Source organism: Cervus elaphus, chromosome 28 (assembly GCF_910594005.1).
Source record: "Cervus elaphus chromosome 28, mCerEla1.1, whole genome shotgun sequence".
Classification (NCBI taxonomy): domain Eukaryota; kingdom Metazoa; phylum Chordata; class Mammalia; order Artiodactyla; family Cervidae; genus Cervus; species Cervus elaphus.
This window is the reverse complement of record NC_057842.1, coordinates 33,912,421-33,921,053: the sequence shown is the minus strand read 5'-3', so window position 1 is coordinate 33,921,053 and position 8,633 is coordinate 33,912,421. Positions and strand designations below refer to the sequence as shown.

Sequence of the window (8,633 nt, the reverse complement as noted above, 5' to 3'; positions counted from 1 at the left end):
GTTCTACATTGGTGAATTTAATCAACTGTGGATCAAAAATATTTTTAAAAAATTCTAAGAAGTTCCAAAAGCAAAACTTGAATTGGGTGATCATGGGCAACTATTTAAGTAGTGAAAGAAAGTGAAAGTATTAGTTGCCTAGTCATGGTCGACTCTTTGCAACCCAAGGGACTATAGCCCCCAGGGTCCTCTGTTCATAGAATTCTCTAGGCAAGAATACTGGAGTGGGTTGTCATTTCCTTCTCCAGGGCATCTTCCCTACCCAAGGACTGAACCCAGGATTCTTGCATTGCAGGCAGATTCTTTACCATCTGAGCCACCAGGGAAGCTGGTAGTACTTACATTAAATTAGATATTATATAAGTAATCTAGCAATGATTTAAGTATATGGGTGAATGTGTGTAGGTTATATGAAATAATACACCCTTTGAATAAGGGACTTGAATATCGACAGATTTTGGTGTTGGGGGCTTTGAAAACAATCCTTCTCGGAGACTGAGGGACAAGAGTATCTATTCATGTATAACTACCCAGTTTCTATTTTGAGTATTTTTCTACCAGAGTGACAGAAACTAAATGTCAGTGAATTCAGAGATTTCTTCTTCTCCCTAGAGCAGGACCTCAAGGTTGTGTCAGAGTTTCAGAGAGTTTAACTTGATCCAAGACTAGAGATAGGGTTAGGGTTGGGAGAGGGGGTTCCACGGGTCCCTGCTGTAATCTGGCTGCACGGGCGTCTGCTGAAATGGCCTTTGCCCCATTAGCTGCTTGGTCAGTGGCCCCCACGCTGGCCTGGAAATGCCTTTTGTCCTTACCCACGTGATTCCAGGCAGCTCTCTGCTGCTTCTGTGCCGCTTCTGGGTACAGAATGTTTGTTCTATGTCTCCTTTACCACCCAGAGAGGCTGGAAGCTGACAGACTTCTTAAGATCCTATCTGTCTACACATACCATCAGGCAGCTAGCCATTTATTCCCTGAATGCTGTATCCTCCCTGGGGATCTATTTGGAATTGATGTACAGATCCTCCCCCCTTTTTTTTCTCTCTCTCATTAATATTATTGAAGTATAACTGACAAACAATAAAGTACATATGTTTAAAGTGTATGATTTTGATATTTTCTGCTTTATGTATACATTCACAAAGCCATCACCACAATCCAGATGACAAACCTATCCATCATTCCTAAAGTTCCTTTATGCCCCTTTATATTCCCTCAAATAGTCCTCTTTCCACTCTCTCCTGAAAGTTGTGAAAGTGTAAGCCTCTCCATCGTGTCTGACTCTTTGCAACCCTGTAGACTGTAGCCTGCCTCCCCCCTCTGTTCATGGGATTCTCCAGGCAAGAATACTGGAGTGGATAGCCATTCCCAGACCCTACCCTGGGTAAGGACTCTTCCCAACCCAGGGATTGAACCCAGATCTCCTGCATTGCAGGCAGATTCTTTACTGTCTGAGCCAGGAAACAAAGCCTTTATTAGAACCTGCCTAGAAAGCAGATCTGGTGCCCTGCCTCTGAACAGCACCATTCCTACACTCTCCTTGTTTTCGCTCTGACTCTGTCCCCTGGCTTATTAAGACCAGGAAACCTTTTCTCTAGCTGTAGGGAACATGAGAGAAGGAAGCCTTGCCCTTCTTCATCGTATTTGGTCTGAAATCTCTGATATATACTGCGAAGGTCTCAGTTATGGAACACAGAAACAAGGAAAGGACTATTTTTTTTCTTTTTGCTCTAAGATTTCTCTGAGGCAGTGATACAGAGGTTGCAGCTGCTTGCATGACTGATTGAAGGGTGGGTGAGAAGGGAGAGTAAGGTACTGGGGAGAAGAGATATTGGCTAATGTTTCAAAAATATCCTGACACATATCCCATAAAGGATATTCTATCTTATTCCACTTATATGAAACTGTACGTAGTAGGTGGGCAATAAATAATGGTTCAGTGATTGATCCCACTCACCTGGGCAACCATAGGAGCTATGTAGTTGGTGGTGTGCCCAATGAAGTGAGAAGAATAAATGGATTTTTTTTGAAAAATTAATTTTTATTGGAGAGTAGTTGCTTTGCAATGCCGTGTTAGTTTCTATTGTAGTAAAGTGAATCAGGCACATGTATCCATATATCTGTCCCTTTTGGACTTCCTTTCCATTCATGTCCTCACAGTACATTAAGTTCCTTTTGCTATACTGTATATTCACATTACTTATCTATTTTATACATAGTATCATTTGTGTATGTGTGTTGATCCCAATCTCCCAATTCCTGTCAATAGCTTTTTAAAATGTATGACTTCTTGGTTGTGAATTAAAATAAAACTAATCTGTTTTAGGAGAAGGCAATGGCACCCTACTCCGGTACTCTTGCCTGGAAAATCCCATGGATGGAGGAGCCTGGTGGGCTGCAGTCCATGGGGTCGCGAAGAGTCGGACATGACTGAATGGCTTCACTTTCACTTTTCACTTTCATGCATGGGAGAAGGAAATGGCAACCCACTCCAGTGTTCTTGCCTAGAGAATCCCAGGGACGGGGGAGCCTGGTGGGCTGCCGTCTATGGGGTCGCACAGAGTCGGACACGACTGAAGCGACATAGCAGCAGCAGTCTGTTTCATCTTTCTTAAATGAGGATGATGAGGAAAATAATTGGGTAGGATAGAATGAATTCTCGGATATTCCTTCTCTCCAAGGGCCCTATTTTCCTAATCATAACCGGCGAGTTAAACTATATGATCCCTGAAATTGTTAATTTTTCATTTTGCTGTTATATGAGATGGATGACGCATGTGGGCATTTTAATGTTGGCTGTAAGAAAATATGTACAACCTTTCTGGAAAGAAACGTACAGCGATGAACGGTTAACATTGTAGAGGAGGGCTTTGTTGTTGTTGTTCACCTGCTCAGTGAAGTCTGACTGTTTGCGACCCCATGGACTGCAGCATTCCCTGTCCCTCACTATCCCCTGGGGTTTGCTCAAACTCATGTCCATCGAGTCAGTGATGCCATTCAGCCATCGCATCCTCTGTTGCCCTCTTCTCCTCCTGCCCTCAGTCTTTCCTGGCATCAGGGTCTTTTCAATGAGTTGGCTCTTATCATCAGGTGGCCAAAGTATTTAGTGGAGTGCTTACCATTTGCCAAGATTGGAAAACCAGTAATAGCCAACAGGAAGTTTACTGAGGGTTCTCCATTCACCAGTCCTGGCTTGTTTTATATGCATTAATTCTTTTTTATCTTTCAATAGCCCTATAAGGAAGACACTGTTATATTTTCCATTCTAGAGATGAGAACTCTAACACATAAAGAGATTGGGCCAAGATCATATAAGTAGACCTTGATAGAACCAGGATTCAAACCAGATAGATTTAAGCTTGTAACTACTATGCCTTATGCACATATATTATATCATTTAATTCTCCTAGGACTGCTTCTCTTGAGGTATTAATCCTACTTTAAAGATGAAGAAAGAGTGTCAGAGAGGTTAAGTAATGTGCCAGGACATAAATCTCATAATTTTTTATGGATTTAGGATTATATTCATGGTGTATCTTAAGCTTAAAATCCAGCCTTTTAACCATGGTGCTACATGAAGAATAGTGAAATGTTATACCTTTCTAACTCTATACTGAGGGAATAATCACAAATTTTAACAAATTTGAGAATATAAAATATATGTGTAAAAAGTAAACTGTTGAAAGTAAACATATGGGTCATGGTTAAATCAATTATGTGCACATATAATATTATGGAATTATTCAAATTATGCTTATAGTTTTTAATGATGTGGAGAGTATTTGGTTTATAATGATACATTAGCAGAAAAACAAGATTTAAAATTTAATGATTTTATCATTGCTAATATTTTCAAGAGCAGAGAAAAAGAATGGGAGAAATCTCAAAATGTTAAAAAAAAGAACAAAAATTGAATAGTTTGATTCTGGACAGTTTAAATTATATTCTGAGTTTTCTATATCATTATAAAATTTGACTTAAAAACATGAAAGTCAATGTTAGTTTGGCTTTTTAATCTTTACTTCAGTATAAATTTTTCACAAAATGCAGCTAGTTCCTTACAACAAGTTTTAAAAATATTTACTATCAGTGCTCGCTTCGGCAGCACATATACTAAAATTGGAACGATACAGAGAAGATTAGCATGGCCCCTGCGCAAGGATGACACGCAAATTCGTGAAGCGTTCCATATTTAAAAAAAAAAAAAAAAAAGAAAAAAAAAATATTTACTATCAAATACTCTCCCTAAGTACACTGAAATATAGAAAATCACTTTAATTTGTTTGTTACAGTATTTTAGTAGTTAAGTACAATTCTTTATGTGTGTATCTTCTTGTGGAAACAAATTAAATTTGGTATGTGACCCCTGCACCTTAATAACATTTAATCTACAGCTGACCAAATAGAAAGTGTAACCTCTTTTGTTTAGAGACAAAATAAGTTGAATGCTACCCTGTATCAATTCTCCATCTAAATTTGCTTCACAATAAAGATGATGAGTCTTGCCTCAAACCTTAGTGATGGATAAAAGCGGGCAAGCAACTTTCAGGTTCCTGTGTGTTAGAAACATTGCCAACCCCTTGTACTAGACCCTCAGTCTGAGTCACAGACCTTAATTACAGGCACACATCCCCAACTCCAAGACTGACTGACGTGACAATTTCTGGTTACATGCTTGTTTTTGTATTACAACTTTGGGCTGGTCACTTACATTTCGGAATTTAGAACAAACTTGAGATTTGTTTAGAGAACGATACTGTAGAAAACTGTGTTTAAGAGCACTGGGCGCTTTGGGGTCAGAATAGGGAAGAAAAGCTTTTATACGTGCTTTTATTATGCAAAGTCTTAGAAAACATCATTCCTGTCCTGAATTAACCTGAGGAGGAAAACCACCGGAGGAGTACTATGAGAGAGCAGATGAAATGACTGAGGAGAGGCAGGACCTAGAGGGCCAGGGCTGAGGAAGGGTTCAGTGGCATCCCTACTACCTGTATAATTATGGCATTAAACTTTGGTAAGTCTATAACACATCACTTAAAATTAAAACAACAACAACAACTTTCTTTTGATTATTTGTAGACTGTTTCCAGAAATGAATCATATAGCATCTGGGAAAGTGCCTCAAGGGCTTTTAAACAAATCCTCTGTTAGTCATGAGCAATAGGCTGAGTTATAAAACCACATCTGGAGAATTACATTTCAAAAGACTCATCTTTTTCCCTTTAATTTCACCAGGCGCTGGGCCAGGTGTTTTACATAAATTATCTCATTTGTTTTCTCTGACAACATACAGCACTGAGGTAGGTTTTATATCAATGCCATTTTATAGACAAGGGAATGAAGGCTCAAACAGTTAAATAATTTGCCCCTTGTCACTCAAGTCAAATGGGGAGTTGACACTAGAACTGCTCAACTCCAGTGTCCATGACCTCCTCCCTACAGCACTCATGGGAAGGCAAAGTGTGATATTCTCAGGTGAGCATACGGTGAAGGGGGTGAAGAACTCACAGAAGGGGGTTATTGTGTGGCCAGGAAATAGAAGACATGAAGTAGGCTTGAATTAGTCTCTATTTATAGTGATGTTATCCAACAAAGAGGTGAAAACACCTGATGAATGTGTTTGAAAGTGAATCAGTCTGGACAGAATAAAAGAGCCTAGCAGGTTGGGAAGAAGTTCAGATGCTACCAGGTGAATAGGCAGATCTAGGAAAATCATACACACATCTTAAAGACCTGATTGCTGGCCTAATATCCTCTGATGGATGTAGTTTCAAGCACATGCTGCTTTAAAATAATTTAGCCTTGATTGCCTGTGGTTGGAAGTGAGTTTTGGGGAAGCAAAATGTATTTTCTTGCCTCTTGGGAGCCTTGTGCAGTGCATCAAATAGCCTGAATTAAAGGAATTGCTTCGGCTTGTGTGTGTTGATAAAATTACTATTTAAAGCAAACAGAGGACTTCAATTTTTCAGAAGAGGAGGGAATTGGAGATAGAAAATCGGTAAGCTGTGACACCTGCACAGAATACTTGTTTGAAGTTTAGAAAGGGAATAAGCTATGTAAAAACTTTTCTTGAGAGATATGAGATAGTGTTCTAATCTAAATGAGCAGAGACAGGAGAGTGATGGCATAGTTAAATAATCTGGTAATGTCCACGTAGGGTAGTCCAGGAAAGAAAGAGACATTTCTCTGGGATGTTCACTGTAAGGTGATTCAGACAAATGATGTTGAAATGTAAGACAAGAGAGACAAAGATGACTCCTGTCTGGAGGCTTAAAACTAGCTAGGTGGAGATAAGACCATTAGGGAGCTCTGATTAAGCACCAGTTATAAATGGGAAAGGCAGTTAACTTGCTGCCCTTGAGAAGAGAGAGCTGAGCTCCCAGGATTGTTGATGAGAAGCACTGAGGCTGAATATGCAGATTTCAGATGTAGCCTAATTTTAATCAACCCCCAAGAGAACTATGGAATGGAATCTGGAAGGTAATTTGTGAATGGCAACTTGTTAGTGTTGGGCCAGGCCCAACAGAGAGAGTTTCTGATAGTCCAGCTTGTTTGAAACAAGTGATTAACTATAGTCATTGCAATTACTAAATTGATTATAGGATAGGTAGAAAATAGAAGAAACAGAAAGTTATACTTTCAGGGACAATTTTGGGCTCATGACACAGAGGCAAATTACTCAAAGAGCTTCTGTCTCTTTTATGACCAGGAAGGTTGCCATGACCAGGGAATAGTCAGGATCTGGGAGAGAGTGTAGTTTGGAACATACTACACAAAAACCACGACAGTGCTTGCCAGCAGAAACAAGAGAGCCATACAGGTACAGCCTCATTCTCAATTCCCCCTTTTAATTTTTATACAAGTGTAGGGGGAACTTAATCATGGACAGGGAATCCAAGAAATATGCTCTGACTTTAGAAAAGTGTAGCAGAAGCATCATTGCATGTTTGGAGAGGCAGCTTCTGTTGTGAGCCAGATAGCTATCAGAGACAATGCTCCTTGTGTATGCATTTTTTTGGTTTGTTTTCTTTCTTCTTAATGGAAAACTTTTCATGTACACATTGTTAAACAACACGAACTCAATTTTCTTTTACAATTTATTTAGCCAATGATCATCCCCCCCCCCCCGCACCCCCACTTTCTTGGAAGGGAAGAGTGTGATATTGGTTATTTTGGGACAGAGTTGTAGAAACTGGATGGCAAAGCTTATTTTTTCCTTTGAGAAGATTAGCCCTCTGCCTCAAATGCTGTATTCATTCTGGCTATGCATGAGTGTGGCTAAGTCATTCAGTCATGTCCTACCCTCTGCAATGCTGTGGACTGTAGCCCTCCAGGCTCCTCTGTCCATGGGATTCTCCAGGCAAGAACACTGGAGTGGGTTGCCATTCGCTTCTCCAGGGGATCTTCCTGACCTAGGGGATTGAACTAGGGGATTGAATCCATGTCTCTATGTCTCCTGCATTGACAGGTGGGTTCTTTACGACTGGTGCCACCTATATTGGAGCTAATTGCGCAGCAGAAGTGAGTTCTGACCCAGATCATGGAATCCAGAGTCACTGAAGGAGGGGTGCTTCTGATGCAGGTAGTCAGTTTTTCATTTTATATAATTTCCACACGATTTTTTTACCCTGCAAAATTCTTAGATGCTGGGGTTTCTGTCTTTAAGTATATTATGCTTGGATGTGCTGAGAAAAGAGTGGTTCTTTATTCTGTCTTCCAAAACCCTATCGTGAGGAGGGATCTATGTAAGTTGATATCTAAAATTTTTAAATCATAATTCTATACCTTTGCAAAGGATGTACTTTCTGGCAGGTTGTTATTACTCTATTTTAAAAGGAAACTGTCACACACACCACTCTTTTCAATGTATCTGATAGAATCTAAAGTAAAAAAGTCAAAGAGTCGTGTCCAACTCTTTGCAACCTCATGGACTGTAGCCTGCCAGGCTCCTCTGTCCATGGAATTCTCCAGGCAGGCAAGAATACTGGAGTGGGTTTCCATTTTCTTCTTCAGGAGATCTTCCCGACCTAGGGATCAAACCCAGGTCTCCCACATAGCAGTCAGATTCTTTACCGTCTGAACCACCAGGTTCTACTTAAATTTAGAATAATCCTCTGGAAATATTGAAATGGTTCCATAATAATTCTTATTATTATATTATTCTGATCCTATATGATGCTATTATTATATTATCCAAGCATGTTTTTATGTATAATTTTTGTAATTTCAAATGAAATGTGTTGATTGTAAAGTATTTTATTTCATATGGTTCTAAGTCTCTAAATGTTCCTTTTTTTTCTAATTTGAGTTATAATTTATTAGGTCTAATAATTTTTAGTGACTTCCTCAGAATTTTATATATACAAGACCATGCAACTTGACAATTGAGACAGTTTTGTTTCTTCCTTTATAATCTATATATTCTTTTTCTCACCTGTGTCTTTTAATATAACCTTCAGTAAAATGTTGACTAAGAATGGTAAGAACACCCATTCTTGTCTTGTTTCTGATCTTAGGGGGAAAGCTTTCAACCTTTCAACATTAAGTATGATGTTAGCTATGGATTTTCATGGATACCCTATTCCTATTTGTATGAAAGGGTGCTGGGTTGAGTCACATTCTTTTTATGTGTCTAT

The 8,633-nt window shown here is 39.3% G+C and overlaps 1 non-coding gene across 1 annotated transcript; it reads left to right on the top strand.

Moving 5' to 3' along the window:
- Positions 1 to 4,086: 4,086 nt before the first annotated feature.
- Positions 4,087 to 4,193, top strand: LOC122685654. Its single transcript, XR_006338504.1, has one exon. It is a non-coding gene; the product is annotated as a U6 spliceosomal RNA (small nuclear RNA).
- The last annotated feature ends 4,440 nt before the right edge of the window (positions 4,194 to 8,633 follow it).